Source organism: Pleurodeles waltl, chromosome 1_1 (assembly GCF_031143425.1).
Source record: "Pleurodeles waltl isolate 20211129_DDA chromosome 1_1, aPleWal1.hap1.20221129, whole genome shotgun sequence".
NCBI classification, from domain to species: Eukaryota; Metazoa; Chordata; class Amphibia; order Caudata; family Salamandridae; genus Pleurodeles; species Pleurodeles waltl.
Window position 1 is genome coordinate 434406939 of NC_090436.1, and position 20869 is coordinate 434427807.

Here is a 20869-nt window from a genome sequence, read left to right on the forward strand (position 1 = left end):
TAGCTTTCACATACCTGATGGTCGTAGAGTGAACATACAAATGGAGCTAGCACACTTCAGTTTGAGGATCTAATACCAACAACTAGTGCTTGCAGTCCTTACATATGTTGAACCTACTCTTAGGCATGAAACTATCAAAAGCAAAAAATCAGAAGGGAAAAAAGCAACAGAGAATGCTCAGTATTTGCCCCTCTCCATTGTACGTGACTCTCAGATAAAAGTAACTGATTCCGTGAGGGGAGGTACTATCTAGGTTCTCTTTGCATGTGACGAAAAAAATGCCTCTATGGGTTTGGATTAGGCACTCTACTGTTGAAAACAATTTTACCTCGCTCTATTTGTTCCAGTGTTTCCAACCGGTGATTTCTGCACTAAAGGAGTAGATACCAATACCCCAATCTGCACCTGTCATTATCACATAGTTTACTTTTCTGCGTGCAGTTAGTTGGAGAGACATGATCATAGGTGATATTAGTCAGAGGGAGGCTGTACAGTGGGAATACAGAAGTCATCATTGTATACAACATTCTTCTAGTCCCTACTGAAGAAGAGAATGTGAGGAAGAAAACAACGTTATAAACCCAGTGTATGACCAGCATGCCAAGTTTTATGTAGATCCGTCGGTGATGGGGGAGAATAAAAGGAGGCAGCATTAAAAAATAAGTGCTTCCCATTTGGACTGTCACTGGAAATGTTGAAAATCAGCTGACGGGAATAACACCAAACCTGGCACAAAACCTGAACTTTACTCTAAGGGATGCCTTTCCTTAGTTTGCTGCACATTCATTCCACAGTTTGTGAAATTAGTGATAGAAAAATGTGTCAGGTGGGTTTCGAAAGGGTAAAAAATAAAAAAGGCACAGTTAGTGAACTGTTCCAGAACCCAGTTCAAGCTCAAATTACAAAAATAAACAATCCTCAATGGATGTGTCGCTCTGCGGCGTCTCCCGGCCTGACCGCGGGGGAAGCCGCGGCCCGTGTTAGAGGTCGCGGCGGCTCTTTTCTCCGGCGCGTGCTCTTCTCCTGATGCGGCAAGGCCTGAGGCCCAGGATTGGGCGTAGGTCCTCGCCGCACACGACATGAGTGTTGTCATGGGGTGTCTGCCCCCCCCTCCACCCCAGCGTCCACTTACCGGGTGCCCCGTTTCTGGGCTTTCCATTCCTCCTGCATGATTCCTGGAGCCATGCCTGCTCCTTCCCAGCACACCTTGCACCTCCCTTTTCCCTGCATGCATCTGTTCCCTTTTTACTATGGTGTCTTTTCCTATTTCTTGCTATAGCCCCTTCCCAATCCAAAATGGTGGTGTTACTACTTCCTGTCTATCACTTCCTGTCTGTGGGTATATAAGGGGAATCATTTCTTCTTCTCATTGCGTTGCAACACTTCTGCTGTGGTGGTCACGCTCCGGCTGGTCTTCACTTAGACGCCAGTTGTTCCTGTTTTTTCTTCGGCTTTCCAGTATTTCCTGACTCTTGAGTGCTAATTCCTTGTGTCCTCCTTCTGTTCCAGGAAGTTCCTGTTGGAGGTTTTTTCCCCTTGGGGTTTTTCCTCTGGGACTCCTTCTGGAGGGCACGGACTGTGGTGGCGTACTATTGTCAACAGCACCGTGGGTACCGGAAGGGGTCGCAAATACCTCAGTCAGAGCAGGACTTGCAGGAACAGAGGCCACACATCATCCCTCTCCGATACAGACGGTAAGCCCAGGGTGAATCGTGACAGATTGCAACGCCTATAACTTCAGTCGTTGACCGAAACCATGGAGAATCCTGTGATGAGTACGGAACCAACAAGTCAAACGTTGCTCTTGACTATCCAACAACAAGCCCAAGAACTCCAACAGCTACGAACCGAAAATACAGCTTTCTGACAAGCCCTAGCCTCTAGGGCCACTGATGTCCCTACTATCTCTGCAACCACACCTCGCTTCTCTGGGGATCCTAAACAAACTGCGAGTATTCCTAGATGCTTTGACAGTTTATTTCGCATTCCGTCCTTCACAGTTCATGCAAGATAAAACTAAGGTTGGATATTTGATCAGCGCTCTATCTGGTCCGGCCTTAGCCTGGGCAACCCCCTTGGTGACAGGCAATGATTCCAGCCTGTCTAACTATTCAGCCTTTATCGCTGTCTTTAAACAAATGTTTGAGCGTCCTGGACTTGAATCTTCGGCAGAAGAAGCTCTATGCGATATTCAACAAGGAAGTCAGGATGTTCTACAATACATCACATGGTTTAGACAATTGGCAGCTGAGACCTCTTGGGTGGAGCGTACCTTGGTGACCCTTTTTCAAAGGGGTCTTCGGGATGACATTAAGGATGAACTAGTGCACTCCACCAGAGTGGAGAATCTCAAGGGTTTAATGGATTTGACAATTGCGATAGAATATCATCTAAATGAGCGAAGAGTGGAGAAGAAAAAGAATAGTATACCATCACACTCAATGACCTCCCATGCCATTCTTCATCGTTCCGAGAAGACTCGTTCTGAACCTAAAGGGCCTACTGATGAGGAACCTATGCAAATCGATATGGCGCGTGGGCCGTTATCAACTAGTGAGCGTGAAAACAGGCGACGGAAAGGACTTTGCCTTTACTGTGGTGCTTCTGGTCATCTACTCCGTACCTGTCCCATCTGTCCAGCCAGGCCCTTGGGAAACGCCAGCTCCCGTCCTCTGTGAGAAGGGTGAGGACGGGATACTCCGAGATACCTTCCATCTGTTCCTCCAGAGAAGAAATAATCGCTCTTTTCCTCTTACCCGTCACCTTACAATTAGCAGATGGCCGTGAAGAAAGAGCACTGGCCTTGTTGGATTGTGGAGCCAGTGGTATCTACCTAGACGAAACATGGGCCATGGAAAGACAGATTCCTCGGATACCCAAGGACGTACCAGAGAAAGTCCACACAGTGGATGGGTCCCTCCTAGCCTCGGGACCTGTCAGGCATACCACTCCTACGTTATGTCTGCATTTCGGGAAACATCAAGAAAACATTTCCTTCGACGTGATATCCTCACCGCATCACTTAATGATTCTGGGGATTCCATGGCTAACCCGGCATAATCCCTACATTAATTGGGAAACTAGAACCATTTCTCTTTCCTCCCATTTTTGCCAACAGCATTGTTATTTGGCAGGAACCTATTGGTCCCCAAAGAGTATCCTACTAACACCACCTTAAGTGGGATGTTCCATCAACGTTCTACAAGGAGTACCCAGACATCATCTGGTATATGCTGATGTATTCCAGAAACCAGAAAAGCCTTTACTACCACCTCATTGGGAATACGATTGCGCCATTCCTCTGGAATCAAACGCCGTGGTTCCTTTTGGGCGAATGTATTCTCTGACCGAGCCTGAGAAAAAGATTCTCAAGGAATATCTAGAGGAAAATGTACAAAGTGGTCTGATTGCCCCTTCCTCTTCACCTGCAGGGGCTCCCCTCTTTTTCGTACCAAAGAAGACGAAAGATTTACATCCTTGTATAGACTTTCGCGGATTGAATAAGATCACAATTAAGGACCTCTACCCTCTGCCTCTTATTAAGGATATCTTAGAAGCCGTCAGAGGGGCTAAGAAATTCACCAAGTTAGATCTTAGGGGAGCATAACATCTTTTAAGGATAAAAGAAGGTGATGAATGGAAGACCGCCTTCAGAACACCTTTCAGCCATTATGAATATCGGGTGATGCCCCTTGGACTAACCAATGCTCCCTCCATCTTTCAGAGATTTATGGACGCTATTTTTTCTGATCTCCTACACCAGACAGTGGTCGTCTATCTGGATGACATTCTGATATTCTCTGTTCACCCAGAACAACACACTAAACATGTACTCCAAGTATTAGAAAGGCTTAGACAACATCATCTATTCTGCAAGCTAGAAAAATGTGAATTTGATCAAACTGAAGTAAAATACTTGGGGTATTGCATCAATCAAGTAGGTGTTGCCATGGATTCAGACAAGATCCAAGCCATTCTGGATTGGCCATCCCCCTCCGCCATTAAGGAAACTCAGTGTTTTTTTAGGACTGGCCAATTTCTATCGTCAGTTTATGGCCGACTTTGCCCAGCGAACCAGTTATATTATGCAAACCCTTAAGAAAGAAAGTTTATGGAAGGGTTTTTGTTGGACCAAAGACGCAGAATCCGCATTTCAAGAGTTAAAACATGCCTTCATTCAAGCTCCCATTCTACGGCATCCAGACACCACTAAACAGTTTATTGTCGTTACAGACGCCTCAGAAAGAGCAACCGGGGCTGCCTTGCTACCAAGACAAGATGATGATGGGTTAGAACACCCTGTATTCTACCTTTCACACGTATTATCCGACTCCGAACTTAACTATTCGGTTTTAGAATGAGAACTACTCTCCTTGAAGACAGCTTGCACTGAATGGAAACACTTTTTTATGGGATCGAAAGAACCTTTTGAGGCACGGACAGATCATCGGAATTTACAGTGTTTGAGAAACTTTCAATGCCAAAATAGTCGACAGGCTCGATGGGCTTTCTTTTTTTAGTCAATACGATTTTTACATCACATATATCCCTGGTTCCCAAAATATTTTGGCAGATGCTCTGTCACGCCGCTACCCTGAGTGTAATGATTCTCCTGTGCAAAACCTATTTGAAAATAATAGAATCATTGGGTGGGTACAATCATTCCTTGACAAAGTGAAAACTGAATATTCCAACCTTGAAACAATTGAGATGAACAATTTACGACCACAGCTCCATAAAGATCAGGATTACTACTATCAGAAAAAGGCTTTGTTCCTACCTACCAATTAGTCCAAACAGAGGCCCTTCGAATGTGCCACGATTCCCCCATCGCAGGTCATCGTGGTATGAAGGCTACCCAAGAGCTCCTGCTTCGCTCTTTCTGTTGGCCCACACTTAAAACAGACACTGAAAACTATGTGACTTCTTGTCCCATCAGTGCACAAGTCAAAACACCTCGAAATAAACCAGTAGGATTACTCCGTCCTTTACCTGTTCCACCAGGTCCGTGGCACACTATATCCACTGTTTTTATGTGCTCTCTGCCTCCTTCAGTTGGGAATCGGGTAATAATGGTAACGATTGACTCCTTCACGAAAATGGCACATTTCACGCCATTAAGGAAACTACCTATGGCAAAAGAACTAAGTCAGATCTTTATTCAGGAGATCTTTCGGCTTCATGGCCTGCCGCAAGTCATTATCTCAGACCGGGGTCCCCAATACATCTCCCGTTTTTGGAGACAATTTTGTAAGACACTATGAATAGAGGTAGCTTTATCATCTGGTTTCCATCCCCAAACTAATGGACAGACAGAACGGCTGAATCAAGGCCTTGAACAATACCTATTTAGTTTTTGCAATGCTACGCAAAGCCATTGGTCTACGTACCTACCACTTGCTGAATTCTCATACAACAATTCGGTACACAGCGCCACGAAAGTCTCTCCTTTTTATTGTTCTTATGGATTCCATCTGAAAGCCTTTCCTATTCCTCTGAAAGAAACATTTACTCTCCCTGCCATTACCTCATATGTCCGGCAACTACGTGGTATCCAACGTGTCATACATTTGAATCTTTTAGCCACAAAAACACGCATGAAAAGAATGGCTGACAAGAAACGTTGTGAGGCCCCCCATTATCAGATCAACGATAAAGTCTGGCTTTCCTCTAAATTCTTACCTCTTCGATTAACCCAAAATAAATTCAAACCTCTGTATTATGGTCCATTCCTGATTCTTCAAAAGATCAATCCTGTTTCTGTTCATCTTCGTTTGACGCAGACTTGGAAAATACATCCTGTGTTCCATGTGTCTCAGCTTAAACCCTATGTCCCTGATCCTTTTCACAGACAATTCACCTGTCCTCCTCCTCAACTGGTTGGCAACGTGCCTGAATAAGAGGTACAGGAAATCTGTGACTCTCGAGTCTTCCATGGTCGTCTCCCATACCTCATTCATTGGAAGGGCTACCCTATGAGTGAATGCTCCTGGGAAGACGCATCTTCGGTTCATGCCCCCCTTCTGATCAGTTGTTTTTTCCGTCTATTGCCTCACAAACCTGGGGCCTCGGGGGGTGGAGGGGTGGGTACTACTGTCGCGCCGCCTACCGGCCGGGCCGCAAGGAAAGCCATGTTAGAGGTCGCGGGCCCGCAGCGGCCCTTTTCTCTGGATGCGTGCTGTTCTCCTGATGCGCCGAGGCCCAGGATTGGGCATCGGTCCTCGCCACACACAGCGCGCGACGTGAGTGTTGTCATGGGGTGTCTGCGCCCCCCCAGCGTTCACTTACCGGAATCCCTGTTTCAGGGCTTTCCTTTCCTCCTGCATGATTCCTGAAGCCATGCCTTCTCCTTCCCAGCACACCTTGAACCTCCCTTTTCCCTGCATGCATCTGTTCCCTTTTTACTATGGTGTCTTTTCCTATTTCTTGCTATAGCCCCTTCCCAATCCACAATGTTGGTGTTACTACTTCCTGTCTATCACTTCCTGTCTAGGGGTATATAAGGGGAATCATTTCTTCTTCTCACTGCGTTGCAACACTTCTGCTGTGGTGGTCACGCTCTGGCTGGTCTTCACTTAGACGCCAGTTGTTCCAGTTTTTTTCTTCGGCTTTCCAGTATTTCCAGACTCCTGAGTGCTAATTCCTTGTGTCCTCCTGTTCCAGGGAGTTCCTGTTGGAGGTTTTTTCCCCTTGGGTTTTTTCCTCTGGACTCCTTCTGGAGGGCACGGACTGTGGTGGCGTACTATTGTCAACAGCACCGTGGCCCCCGGAAGGGCTCGCCCCTACCTCGGTCAGAGCAGGACTTGCAGGAACCGAGGCCGCACATCATCCCTCTCCGATACAGACGGTAAGCCCAGGGTGAATCGTGACAGGATGAGGAAGCCTTTTCTCACATCTTCCTTTCTGGGTCCAAAGTCTCTCACTGGCTGGACACATGAGTACAAATTGTTGGGGCTGCCATCACAGGATGCATTCTGAGAAGCAAAAAAACACTGTGTAAGTGCGCAGAGTAAGCAGACCTGACCAACAGGCCTACGTAAGGAACCTGCAAAGCCCCTCCCACCCGCCACCCAAAAGTAAAAAAAAAACATTTGTTGCCCATGGTTTGCAAGCTTGGCTCAGAGTTCGCAAACTCCACATGAGTGAGGTACCCAACAACTGCGAATGTACCTCGAACCTTGGGGATTCTAATTCAACTTCAGCTAATCAAAGCGTGGACCCTTGCTGAGTCCCCTACAACAAATCATACAGTCTGTGCAGAGCTCGAAGAGCACATTTGCTGTACTGAGAAGTGTGAATCTGGGGACCGAATGTAAAACCTGCAAATTCTAGATATTTAAAAAAAAGTAAAAAAAAAAAAAAAAAAAGCATGGTGTCCTCACTAAAAAAAATGCTTAAGAATCAGCTGGTGACAGACTGTGTTTAAAAATGCAGCAAGTCTGCAGACTGGGCACGTAGTGCAATGAGGGCAGGACATCCCTCATAGTCAGCAGACTTGGAACAAAGAACTGAGCCATTATAGAAAGAGCAGAAGAGGAGATTCTGTGACCATCATTTTGTTCTTTAGAGAAGAAAGTGTTGATCTGTGCAGGGGATACTATAGATGTGGATAAGCACACCAAGGATTCCATGTTTGGGAGTTTTACTCAATCCCAGGAGAGAAAAAAAACTTAACTTGAAAGCTCTAAAAACAATAATTCAGCAGAGGGCAGAAAAGTCTGAACTCTGATCACAATACGATATCTCAAAGTCGATCCATGAAAAGAGTATATGAAATTTAAGTGGGAACAGGTGATAAAAACACAAACACCTGAAATAGAGGCTGCAGACAACAGCACAATGTTTCTGCACAGGTGCTGCAGCAAGCAGAGCAGGAGAAAAACCCTGTAGGAAGCTGGCTCCGAAAATACTATAAGTAAATGATATATAGTGTGCAGAGTCCAGGGGTTCCCCAAGAGGCTTGACACAGGCAATAATAGATAATACTAATGCTCTATTTCTGGTAGTGTGGTCGAGCAGTTGGGCTTATCAGAGGGTAGTGTTAAGTATTTGTTGTACACACACAGACAATTGAAGAAAAACACACTCAATGACTTAACTCCAGGCCAAAAGGTTTTTATATAGAAAAATATTCTTTTGTTAATTTATTTTTTAGAACCACAAGATTCAGATTGCAAGTAAGTACATTAAATGTAAAATACTTGGCAAAGTAATACTTAGAACTTTGAACCAAAACAGTAATATACACAGTTTTTCATAAAATGGCAATAAGCTATTTTAAAAGCAGACACTGCAATTTTCAACAGTTCCTGGAGGGGGTAAGTACTGTTTAGTTATTACGGTAATTAAAGAACTTACAAGTTCAGTCTCCGGGACATAGGTAGCCCACTGTTGGGGGTTCAAGTCAACCCCAAACACCAAGCATCAGCAAGACGGGGCCAGCCAGATCCAGAGGTCAAACAGGAGATAAAATCACATCGGAGCCTATGGAGACCGGGGGTGCTCCGGTTCCGGTCTGCTGTAAGGTAAGTACCCGTGTCCTCTGAGGGCAGATCGAGGGGGGGGGGGGGGGGCCCAAGTAGGCTTCTCCAGGTGTTGGATATCTTTGTCCCCAGCAGTCGTGGTCAGGGGGGTCTTGGGATTCCCTGTGCAGGCGCCGTTGTGGGGGTGCAGGGAGGTCAGCCCGGGGTGGACACATCGTTGGAGTTGCCTAGGGATCCTCTCTGTATCATTGGTTCCTCTGGACACGGGCCAGGGGCGTCCGGTGCAGAGTGGTGGGGACTCATGCTTCTGAGTGAGGTGGAAGTCCCTTTAAAGATTGTTTCTTCTTTCTTGGTTGGACAGGCCCGCTGTCCACGGGAGATCTTGATCCTTCTTAGGTGCAGGGCAGTCCTCTGAGTCGGCAGAGGTCGCTGGACCCACAGGATGCGTCGCTGGTGCAGGTTCTCTGAAGTAGGAGACAGGCCGGTAGGGCTGGGGCCAAAGCAGTTGTCATCTTCCTTCTTCTCTGCGGGGTTTTTCAGCTAAGCAGTCCTTCTTCTTTGTAGGTCATCAGGAATCTAAAATTCTGGGTTCAGGGTCGCCCCCAAATACTGAATTTAGGGGTGTGTTAGGGTCACAGGGCAGTAGCCAATGGCTACTGTCCTTGAGGTTGGCTTCACAATCCTTGTAGTCCCTCCCTTTGGGGAGGGGAGCGAATCCCTATCCCTACTGGGCTAAATCCTCCAAAACAAGATGGCGGATTTTCCCCAGGAGTGGGTCACTTCAGCTCTGGTCACCTTAGGGGTTGACCTGGCTGAGGGGGTGACTCCTCCTTGTTTTTCTCATTATCTCCCCGGACTTTCAGCCAAAAGTGGGGGCTATGTCCGGGGGGGCGGGCATCTTTACTAGCTGGAGTGCCCTGAGGCACACCGCCAGGTGTTACAGGTCCTGCAGGGGAAGGTGTGAAGCACCTACACCCAGGACAGGCTTTGTGTCTGACCACAGAGTGCCCAAAGGCACTCACCCCATGTGGTCAGAAACTCATCTGGAAGTGGCAGGCTGGCGCAGACCGGTCAGTCACACTCTATCAGCAGAGCTGGCACTCTGTGTGCATTTCTCAATAAATCCCATACTGACATCAGTGTGGGTTTATTGTGCTGAGAAGTTTGATACCAAACTTCTCAGTAGTCAGTGTAGCCATTATGGAACTGGGGAGTTAGTTTTTGACAAACTCCCAGACCATATACTCAGTATGGCTACCCTGCACTTACAATGTCTAAGAATTGACTTAGACACTGAAGGGGCATAGTGCTCATGCAGCTATGCCCTCACCTGTCGTACAGTGCACGCTGCCTTAGGGCTGTAAGGCCTGCTAGAGGGGTGACTTACCTATTCCACAGGCAGTGGGTTGTGGGCATGGCACTCTGAGGGGAGTGCCATGTCGACTTAGTCTTTTTCTCCTCACCAGTACACACAAGCTGTGAGGCAGTGTGCTTAGTGAGGGGTCCCCAGGGAGGCATAATACACGCTGCAGCCCCTAGAGACCTTCCCTGGCCACAGGGCCCTTGGTACCGGGGTACCTTTTACAAGGGACTTAACTGTGTGCCAGGGCTGTGCCAATTGTGGAGACAAACGTACAGTTTTAGGGAAAGAACACTGGTGCTGGGGCCTGGTTAGTAGGGTCCTTGCACACTTCCAATCCAAGTTGGCATCAACAAAAGGCAAAAGGTTAGGGGGTAACCATGTCAACAGTGGCATTTTCCCACAGCTTAAAAACCTCACTTTGTATTGCATGGAGTGTAAAACAAGTCTGGTGCAGAGAGCAAAGGATCAGGACTGGGAAAGAGAAGATGAAAGTCCACTACTACAAAAAGCTCAATGAATTTAAAAAACTGCTTAAAAGGTTTATAAGCAGTCACTTGCCCTCACAGTTGCATCAAAGATCAGTGAGAATACAAAGAAGACAAAATCCAAAATAAACCCCATCGCAAACACCACTTTAAAGAAAGATATGTGCTTGGGAGTCACTCACAATTTTTTTTTTTTTTAAATAAATCAATAAAAAAGCATGTCTCTACTAAACACTGGTCACTTGAAAGCTAGTGCAGGGTCTAGTTGAACACCATGCTCTAGACCCAATCCCCACTGCACACAAAGTTAAAGGCTGTGGGCAGCAGAGGTTAACTGTCCATGGTAGGTTAGGCACAGGGCCAAACCACACAGTGCATTTTTTTTTTTTAGTCACTGTCTAAGGATTGGTCAGGCCCTGCAGTCAACTCCACACAACAATAGAACAGTGTAGGAAAGTGCCCTTTTTGACATGCTCACCCCACTGGTACTGAGGTATTTCGACTAAAGGTGCACTGGGATTCTGCTACCTAGGTTTTTAGTGCCAGTGTTCTTTCCCCAGAATAAGGTAAACTACTCTCATTGTGTACAATTGGCACACACATTAGCATCCCTGTAAGTCTCTACTTAATGGAACCCATAGGCTACTACCCTAAACTCCCCTAAATGCCCCTAAACTCAGTATTTACATCGCCCCCTGACACCAGGAACTTAGATTCATCTGACTACAAGAAGGAGGACAAAGAAGAGCCAATAAGCGTACAATCTGTGGACTAGGGAGCCAAACCTTGCCTACCTGCTCCTGTCCCGACAATTGCAAATCTCAGCCTCGTCCTGCAGATGTGCATCCTCCAAAAGCCTTGGAGGCCTGCCAGCATTTCGCCAACCAGCCATCATCTCCCTTGCAGTAGAGGAGTCACTTTCCTGCATCAGCAGGCACCAACCGCAATTGCCCATTTCCTGTTTTGCTGGTCATCAGGTACACTGAGAAAGCAACTTGCCAGGAAGAGGATCTGGAGTGTTCAGGAGTGTAGTCCTGTCGACCTATCCTGTGTTCAAGAAGGTGAGCCTGCCTGGAGCCTCCTGCACCAAGACCCTGGAGTACCACCGCCAGTTGCAAGCACCAAAGCTTGTTTGTGTTCACCCAGAACACCACCACACCAAAGCTTGTTTGTGTTCACCCAGAACACCACCACCGCCAAAACAAATCTGCACATAGAGGGATTTTGAGAGGCCAGCTTCACCCCATAAGTTGTCTTGCTGTTTCTTTGCCCTCTACTGCAGGTGCACCAAGAACTGTGAGAGCTAACTCTCAGACCCTACCAGAAAAAAACACCTATGTCCTGAGCTCCCCAGCCCGGGCCCAAGAGAATCAACGGTGTCTCTGTGGTCTTGAGACCCCAATGAGTCGAGCCACCCTTGGGTTCTGCCAGACGAGTCCCTCAGTCCCCACTTGCAGCCTCTTTTCTACAGGTATATTTCCTCATTGACTTTCATGGGTAGCGTCTGCGGCTACCACTGCTGGAATCCCCTCTGCATCAGTGCAAGTCGAGCTGAACTGTTGGTGCTTTCTAGGACCTTCCCCCCTACTTACATTAAGTTCAGAAGAACAGTCCTGTAAGTTGTTTGCAACTGACCCTATGTAGTGTATGTTCTCCCACCGGATAACATTACCACGTTTGCCTCAGACTTTGTGAGAGCAACAAATGCCCAACACTCCCCTCTGATAAGCCTAAGGCTGCTCGGCCACGCCACCACAAATATAGCACCTTTAGCAAGCCCTGTCCACTAATTGGGGATACCTGGAATTTCTGTACAGTGCACCTCATTTTGGTACATTATATAGAGAGCCAGCTTCCTACAAATAGGCGTTATCCCCGATGGAGGAAAAGGCCTCCAATTAGTAAAATGTTTTCATTGGGCATATTTATGTTGGTGTGGAGTAGCTTTAGAAACTGGGTGCAATCCCTGCATGAGGGGCACAGTCACTAAAACTAAATGGAGCTGTGCAATTTCAGTGCTTTAAGTAGTAAATAAACAGACTTGCAGTGTTTCAATGGCTCCAGAGGGAGCATCTTTAAACTTTGCATGGCTTCTCACAACCAGTAACCTTCCAGTAATGACTCAGAGGGTGCGGGTTACCAGATTTCAATAATGATTCAGTGGGGGTTCACGGTTTCCAATAACGATAAAGTAGGGATCCACAGAAGACAAACGGCTGAGAACCACTTTTCTATGGAATGGAATGGGATGGGATTCTATGGTATGGTACTGGTTGTCATTCTATGGTATGGGCTGTCATTCTATAGTATGGTACGGTACGGTCTGTCATTTTATGGTATGATGTGCTATTGCTTGTCATGATTTAGTATGGTATGTAAGTTATGGACTGCTATGGCCTGCCATTCTATGTTGTGGTATGGTATGTTTTGGCTTGTGATTGTATTTGTACAGTATAGTATAGTATAGTATAGTATAGTATAGTATGGTAAGGTATGGCCTGTTATTGTATAGTACGTATGCTATGGCCTGTCATTGTTTGGTAGCATGTTATGGTATGTTATGATCTGTCACTGTATAGGCGATATGGCCTGTCAATGTAAGGCATTACCTACCATTATATAGTATGATGTGGTATGTTAAGGTATGGTATAAGCTTTCATTGTATAGTATGATATGGTGTGGCCTGCCATTGTATGGAATGGTATGCTTGTACGGTATGTCGGTATATAGTATGGTATGGTATGGTGTGGTATGGCACGGCCTTTTAAGGTATCAGATGGTATAGTCTGTAATGGCATTACTTGTATGGTATGTCCTGTCATTGTTTAGTATATGGAATGGTATGCTCTGTGATTGTATATTATGGCATGATAACTACGGTATGGGCCATCTTTGTATATTGTGGTATTCTATGTTTGATCTGTCATTGTGCAATAAGGTGTGGTACGCAATGGCATGGCCTGTCATTCTACAGTATCACAATATGTGATGTTAAGGCCTGTAATTTTAAGGTATTAGGGTATAGTATGGTAAGGCATGGCCTATCATTGTATGCTACTGAATCATATGGCCTGCCATTGTATAGTATGGTATGACCTGTCATACAGTAAGGTATGGTATGTTATGTTATAGCATGCTATGGCCTCCCATTGTACCTTATGGTGTGGTATGTTTTGGCTTGTTGTATACTATGGTATGACTTGTCATTGTACAGTATAGTATGGTATGGTATGGTAGGTAGGCTATGGTATGGCCTGCCACTGTATAGTACGGTATAGTATGTTTGGTATGGACCGACATTGTTTGGAATATGGTATGAAATTGTTTGGTATGGTACAGTACAGCCTGCCATTGTATTGTATGGTATGGTCTGTCACTGTGTGGTATTACCTACTATTGTATAGTATAATATGTTATGTTAAGGTATGGTATGGTACAGCCTTTCGGTGTATAGTATAAGGTTTAGCATGTCACTGTATGGAATGGTATGCCACTGTATAGTATGGTATGGTATGGTATTCTATGATATGGTTTGTCATTGTATATTATGGTATGGCCCGTCATTCTAGGGTAGGTTATAGCCTAGCATTGTATAGTATGATACGTCATTGTCTGTGATTGTTTAGTTTAGCATGGTATGGTATGGTTTGTCATATAGTAGTGTATGGTATGTTATGGACTGCTATGGCCTACCACTGTATACTATGGTATGTTTTGGCCTGGTGTGGTGTGGTATGGTATTTATTTGTTTTATATAGTACAAACATGACTTTTGCGAATATCAGAGTATGTGTTCAGCATACAGGTGGCATAAACAAAAGCATAATCAAGAGCAAAAGCAGGGTGAAAACCGAATCTACGCAAAAAAACACCTGCAAGTTGAGTAGGAATCACCAGAGTTATGACAAAAATGTGTTAATCAGAATCATTTTCACTTCTTTCTTGAAAGCGGATTTTGAGGGGTTCATTCTGATTTTTGGGGGTAGGGCGTTCCAGATTCCAGGAACAATATCTGAGAAAGCACATTGTATGTTTTCTTTTCATTGAATTTAGGTGGTTTTAGCAGTAAGGAGCCAGTGCCTCTGGAGAGACTCAAGCCACCAGATAACTCAAGTTTTTGTACAAGGTATCTCAGGTGTCAAAATGTAGTGCTTTGTGGGGGTCATGCAGGCAATTTTTAAGTAATCCTCACCTCATATGGGAGCTATTTTAGAGATTTCAGATCAGGTGTGATGCAATTGTTTCCTTTAGTTCCTGTGATGAGCCTAGTGACAGAGTTAATGGAGGCCCTTAGCGGTGCCAGCTCAGATCTGGGGAGGCCGTTGAGGGTTGCACATCCATACTCCAGCCTAGGGATAACTAGGGCATGAACAGCTGACTTAAGGACATCAGGTGGTAGGAAAGGTTTTAATTTTCTTAAATTATTCATGTGGAAGTTTGCTCCTTTGGTGGCAGCGCTGACGTGATCCTGAATGTTTAAGTTCTTGGTTCTTGTCAAGTGTTATTTCCAGAGATCTCCTTGAATCAATAATGTGAGGTATGCAGTTAAGAGCTGTTAGTTGTTTCATCCATTCTGCGATGTCAAGTGAGTGATTGAGTGGGGAGATTAAGAGAAATTCCGTTTTGAGAGCATTCTGTTTGAGGCGGTTATAACTTAGCCAGTTTTGAGGTTTTTATAAGGTTGTGTTGAGAGATCTAACTTCTTCAGGGGAAGAGATTTCCAGGTACAATTGGGAAGTATCAACGTACATGTGATAGTGGATGTTAAATAAATTCAACAGTTCAGTTAGAGGTTCCATGAACAGATTGAAGAGTGGGTGAGAGTGTGGGCCCTTGTGGGACCCCTAATGTGACCAGTGTGGAGTTAAATAAGTACATATTTACCCTGAATCGTTGAGTTCTGTTATGGAGGAAAGATGGAAACCAGTTAAGGAGATAGAACCATCCTATGTTCAAGTAGTTCTAGGCGGTTGTCCTGTTTTACTATACGAAGGCTGATGAGAGGTCGAGGAGGATTAGAAGGTAAGATTCATTCTGATCCACCACTTTTAGAGCATCATCCACTATGTGTGTGAGTGCTGATTCAGTGATTCAGACGGAAACTGGATTGGAATTGGTCTAGGAGGTTTAAATGTACTATGGGGTTGCACAGTTGTACATGAACACGTCTCCAGGAGCTTTGCCAGTGTCAGAATATTGGGGACTGGGAGGAAGTTGCTAGGTTCTGATTGATCTGACGTGCGTTTATTTTTTTTTAATGGCGGTAACCTGCCCCAGTATGATGTGGCCTGTCATTCTAGTGCATAGTATGGTATAGCCCATCATTGCATGGTATTGGATAGCATAGCATCTCATTGTATAGTATGGTATGGTATGGCTTGGCCTGTTGTATAATAAGGTATGGTATGTTATGTTATAGAATGCTATGGCCTGCCATTTTATGCTATGTATGGTATGCTTTGGCTTGTCATTGTACAGGATAATATGGTAGGATATGGTATGGCCTGTCATTGTTTGGTAGTATGGAATGATATGGTATGGGATTGTTTGATATGGTCTGGTATATTCTGTCATTGTATATTATGGCATGGTATGGCCTGTCACTGAATAGTATGATATGGCCTGTCATTGTATGGTATTACCTACCATTGTATAGTATGATATGGTATGTTACGGCCTTTCATTGTATGGTATGTTATGGCCTGTCATTGCACAGAATGGCATGCTTGCTATGGCATGTCGTTGTATAGTATGGTTTGGTGTGGTATGGCATGGCCTTTCATTGGATAGGATGGTATAGTATGCTACAGCATACCTCGTATAGTATGGCAAGGTATGGCCTGTCATTGTATATTATGATATGGTGTGGTATGTATGGTATGACCTGTCCTTGTAAAGTATGACATGATAAGTATGGTCTGGGCTGTCTTTGTATAGTATGGTGTGGTATTCTAAGGTATGGCCTGTCACTGTATAATATGGTATGGTATACAATGGCATGGCCTAACATTTTACAATATGGTATGGTAAGGTATGGTCTGGCCTGTCATTACCCATGATATAATATGGTATGGCCTCTCATTGTATAGTATGGTAGTATTGTCTGTCATTGTTTAGTATGGTATGTATGGACTTCTGTGGAATGCCATTATAGGTTATGGTGTGATATGTTTTGGCTTGTCTTGTATAGTATGGTATGGGATGTCATTTTACAGTATAGTACGGTAGGGCATGGCCTATCACTGTATAGCACAGTAAAGTATGTGTGCTATGGCTTGTCATTCTTTGGTAATATGATATGGTCTGATTGCAGGAAAGTCACTCTTTTAGGCAAGGTTAGCCCCACTTTTTGCCTGCTATCATTATGCTTAGACTGTTTTCACTGGGATCCCGCTAACGAGGACAGCAGTGATTATGATCTCTCCCTCTAAATTGGTTGCATACGACTTTTGTGCACTCCACAATTGGCATACTGGTGCCTCCTTATGGATCCCTAGTATATGGTACTTCGGTACCAGGGGCATTGGGGCACCAGGGGAGCCCCATGAGCTGCTGCATGCCCACAGAAGCCCATGCAAAATGTGTCTGCAGGCCTGGCATCGCAGCCTGCATGAAAAGGTGCATGCACAAGGTCACTAAAAGTCACCCCATGGCAGGCCCTCCTAACCCAGCGGGCAGGGTGCAAGTCTCTGTGTGAGGGCAACCATGCATGAGCAGAGGTGGCCCTACAAACTCCAGCTCCACTGGACTTCCTAAGAGCAGGGAATCCATTTTAGCCTTGTACTGGACACTACCTGTGTCCAGCTACACAATGGTAACTCTGAACCTGAGCATGTTTGGTATCAAACATGTCTAAATCATACCCCAATACTGTTGCTAGTCCTTAGAGGACCACCTGTATTGCTCCTACCAGCTATCCAGGGTTTTACGGGCAGCCCGCACTGCTGCCACCCCTCAGACAGGGTTCTGCCCTCCTGCTGCTTACTAGCTCAGGCAGGGGAAAGCAGAACAAAGGATTTCCTGTGGCAGAGGGAGGCAACACCCTCTTCCTAGGAAATAGGTGTTACAAGGCATGAGAGGGGTAGCCTTTGTTCTGCCTTCCCCTGTCTGAGCCAGTTTAACATTTCTCCGGCTGTGCACCCTCTGGGTTTAACAAGACTTCAGCCTGCACCAAAAAGCAAGAAGAAATCTCCCTTGGAGTGAAGAAGTAACTCACCTGCATCTGCAGGCACCTACAGCAACGATGTCCGGCTACGTGGATCTGCTCTCCTTTGGAACTGTGTGAATCCTGCATCACAGGTGGTGGTCTGGAGTGGTACTCCTGGCCCTGTCCAGCTTGGGAGACGGTGAGCCCTGGCCTCTCCTTGCAGGACAGTACTCTTGTGCACTGTGACTCTTACAGCTACCATGGATTGTCATCTCCTGCTGGAAGGAATCTTCAGGCTCAGAGTTGCCCCAGGCACTTCTTTCTGCCAAGCACAGTCTCCTCTCTGCTTCTCCAGCGACGTGAGACTCCTCTTCAGATGTGCTGCCTGGGCCTCACAGTGACTTACTGTGCCTGCTGCTTCTGGTCGAGTTCCCAGGGCCTGGCTGGTCATCTTCAGACTTGCAAATCTTCTTTTGCTCCTATTGCATTTGCCAAGGCTTATTGGTGGTTCTCCAACACCACCGACTAACTGCAACCCAACATAAACAGAAAAGGGGTCTACCCTAATACCCCTACTAGACCTGGGTAAGCAAATACATAATAAAAGAGAATAGTACAATAGAGGGGAAATAATATCCAATCATTAATCCATCAGTGAAACTATAAATCAATCACTGGAACCCATTCAATTTATTCATTTCATTAACATTTAGTCAAACGAAAAGCAAAACCTAAGAAACATATAACATTAATTCACAACATATGTGACACAAGACAAATTATATACATACACTCATATAATCACAAAAAATAACAGAAAATATACTTCATTCATCCTACTACTTTTTCAAAATGTGGTAATTGGCGATACTATACAGATTAATCCACATAGGAGATGGTTGTATCATATCTACATCTCAACATGCTAATTACTATTATTTATATTCAAAAAGAGATGTAACCCCTAAGCAATCTTGATAGTTAAAAAAAATAAACATTTCTCACAACCCCTCCCAAAATTAAAAAAAGGTTGACGTGTTTCGTTCCTTACTCATTGTTGGACTCTTCAGGACCATAGGACAAAGAAGTACCTAATAAAAATAACAAAGATGCCTGTCACTGCATAAAATGGTATGCTTGTCGTATGGTATGGTGTGGTGTGGTATGGGATAGCCTTTTATTGTATAGGATGGTATAGTATGCTATGGTATTAGACCACCACCAAAACACTATCTCTAAACTGCCTACTCATAGATGCTTGATCACTCTCTAAAAACAAGCACCACATCTACGACCTAGTCACTGACACATAACCTGACTTACAATCTATTCCGACTATACTAGAAGGGTCCAGAAACTCAGACAAAGGTTCTCAATGATCAAGTGCAGAATGAAGGAGCACTAACTTAAATACAGGCTAATGTTCCCAGCACGCTTATAAGTACAACATGATGTAAAGCTCACTTTTTTGAAACTCCACAAGAAGCAACTGACTGGCTCGACTCAATGGGCCTTGACAGTGGCGAACACATTTGTGAATGGCGGGATCCCTGGCATAAAACCAACCAAAAAAACCAATAACAAAAATAAGGAGGGATGGCTCCACAAACAATGCAAAGTTGTGTTTGTGGGGGCACCAAAAAACTGAAGTCCGGTGCAGCGGGGATGCGTTACCCGCAATAATATACTGTCTGTTCCACTGCAGTGTCTCCCGCACACTGGAATCTTCAAGGCCCCTGGGAGGTGGAGAGTCTATAACCAAACATTCCGGGCAGTGCGCCGAGGCTTCTTATAGATAGCTAGGTATAGGTATTAGGGTCTGCCTCCCTTCCGCATCAGCACGATTTTAAGGGCTTAAAAGGTGCTATGGATTCAGGCCTCGACCATAGCGTACACTGTTCTGTTTGAAAAAATCACAGCTGTCCCAATGCCAAGTGCCGCTTGCGTCCCCCTCCCCAATGACAGCGCTAGTTCAATGGCGAGTGGAGTCCCAGCATTTGAAGGCAGTTACCTGGAGTTGAAGTAGTGAGCCCGAGCAGTCTTGCTCCTCAACTGCATAATCTGATGCTGAGATCGGGCCAAGGTTTCGGCCATGCCCCACCGTGGGCTGAATGACTCCTCTCTTCTTCAAATAGGCTGCCACGCTAGTTTCTGCTGGCGATCTCCAGTAGCCGAGCTTCTTTTCCCGACACCACCATGTCACTCAGATCACAGGTACGTGGCACTGTTGGTGCCAGCCACCAGTAGATCTTATTTGGGACTCTCTGGATTAGTGTTTTCCAGACAGAGGCGGCTCTGATGTTTGGGATGCCATTTCACACGTCGCTACGGTCCTGCTCCCAGTGGCCTAAGGCCTCATTTTCATTTCGTTGGTATCGGCAGTGGGCTGAGGATGCTTCCGCCTACTTGTCCATCAATGTTTGTGTAAGGATTACTGCTTGGGTGTGCAGGACAATGATCAGATAATTATTTGGTGCGCGGAGCTCTGGCAAGATGCATCTACTCGGTCATCTTGCGTGGCTACCTATATTTCTATTCTTAACTAAGAATATTAAAGACTCTATGGGGGTCATTATGACCCTGGCAGTCTCCTGACTGCCTGGGCAAAGGTGGCGGTTTCACTTCCAACAGGCTGGCGGCGAAGACCGCCACATTATGAGTGGGCATCTCAAACCCGGCATTCCAGAGAAGACCGCCGACAGTATTAGGAGCCTCCTTTCCACCAGGGTTTCCGCGGCAGTAGCACAGTTCTTCCCTGTCACTGGTAGACGACCCCCCCCAAAGCAAGCACTAAACCCCACCTCCAAACACAGCGTCCCCTCCAGGCACAGCACCCTCCACCCTCCATATATGCACACGCATACAGACATCCACACACACGCACTCATTCACCTACACTTACATACACGCATTCACTCACAAATCCATACTCGCATTCACCTCAGCACTCACACACCCATTCAACCATGCACACACACTTACATGTATACATACACTCACTTCTACATTCAGACACGCATACACTCATTCAAGCAGACAACACACACAACACCCACCACCCTCCCACCCCCATCCCCTGTCGGACGAAAAACTTACCTGGTTCGGGGAGGAGGTCGTCCAGCAGGGAACAGGCGCTTCCACCTCCAGCAGTGCCCCACCAGGAGGACACTGCCAGGCCGTATTATTGCTCATAATAAAGCAGGGGGTATCCTTCTGATGGGGCAGGGCCGGTGGCCGAACTGCCAGCTCGAGTACTGCTGGATTTCCACCCAAAGTGTGGCGGGAAATCCAGCAGTACCTGTAATATGGTGGGAGGAAGACTGCCAGCACTGGCAGTCTTCTGCTAGCCGCGGCTGTGGTGGTCTTCAAAGAAGATTGCCAAAGTCATAA

General features: G+C 45.7%; 1 protein-coding gene across 2 annotated transcripts in view; it reads right to left on the bottom strand.

The window, feature by feature from the left end:
* The window catches only part of BDP1 (BDP1 general transcription factor IIIB subunit), a 1097554-nt gene that overhangs the window by 535596 nt on the left and 541089 nt on the right, over positions 1-20869 (bottom strand). The gene's annotated exons all lie outside the window — the stretch shown is intronic.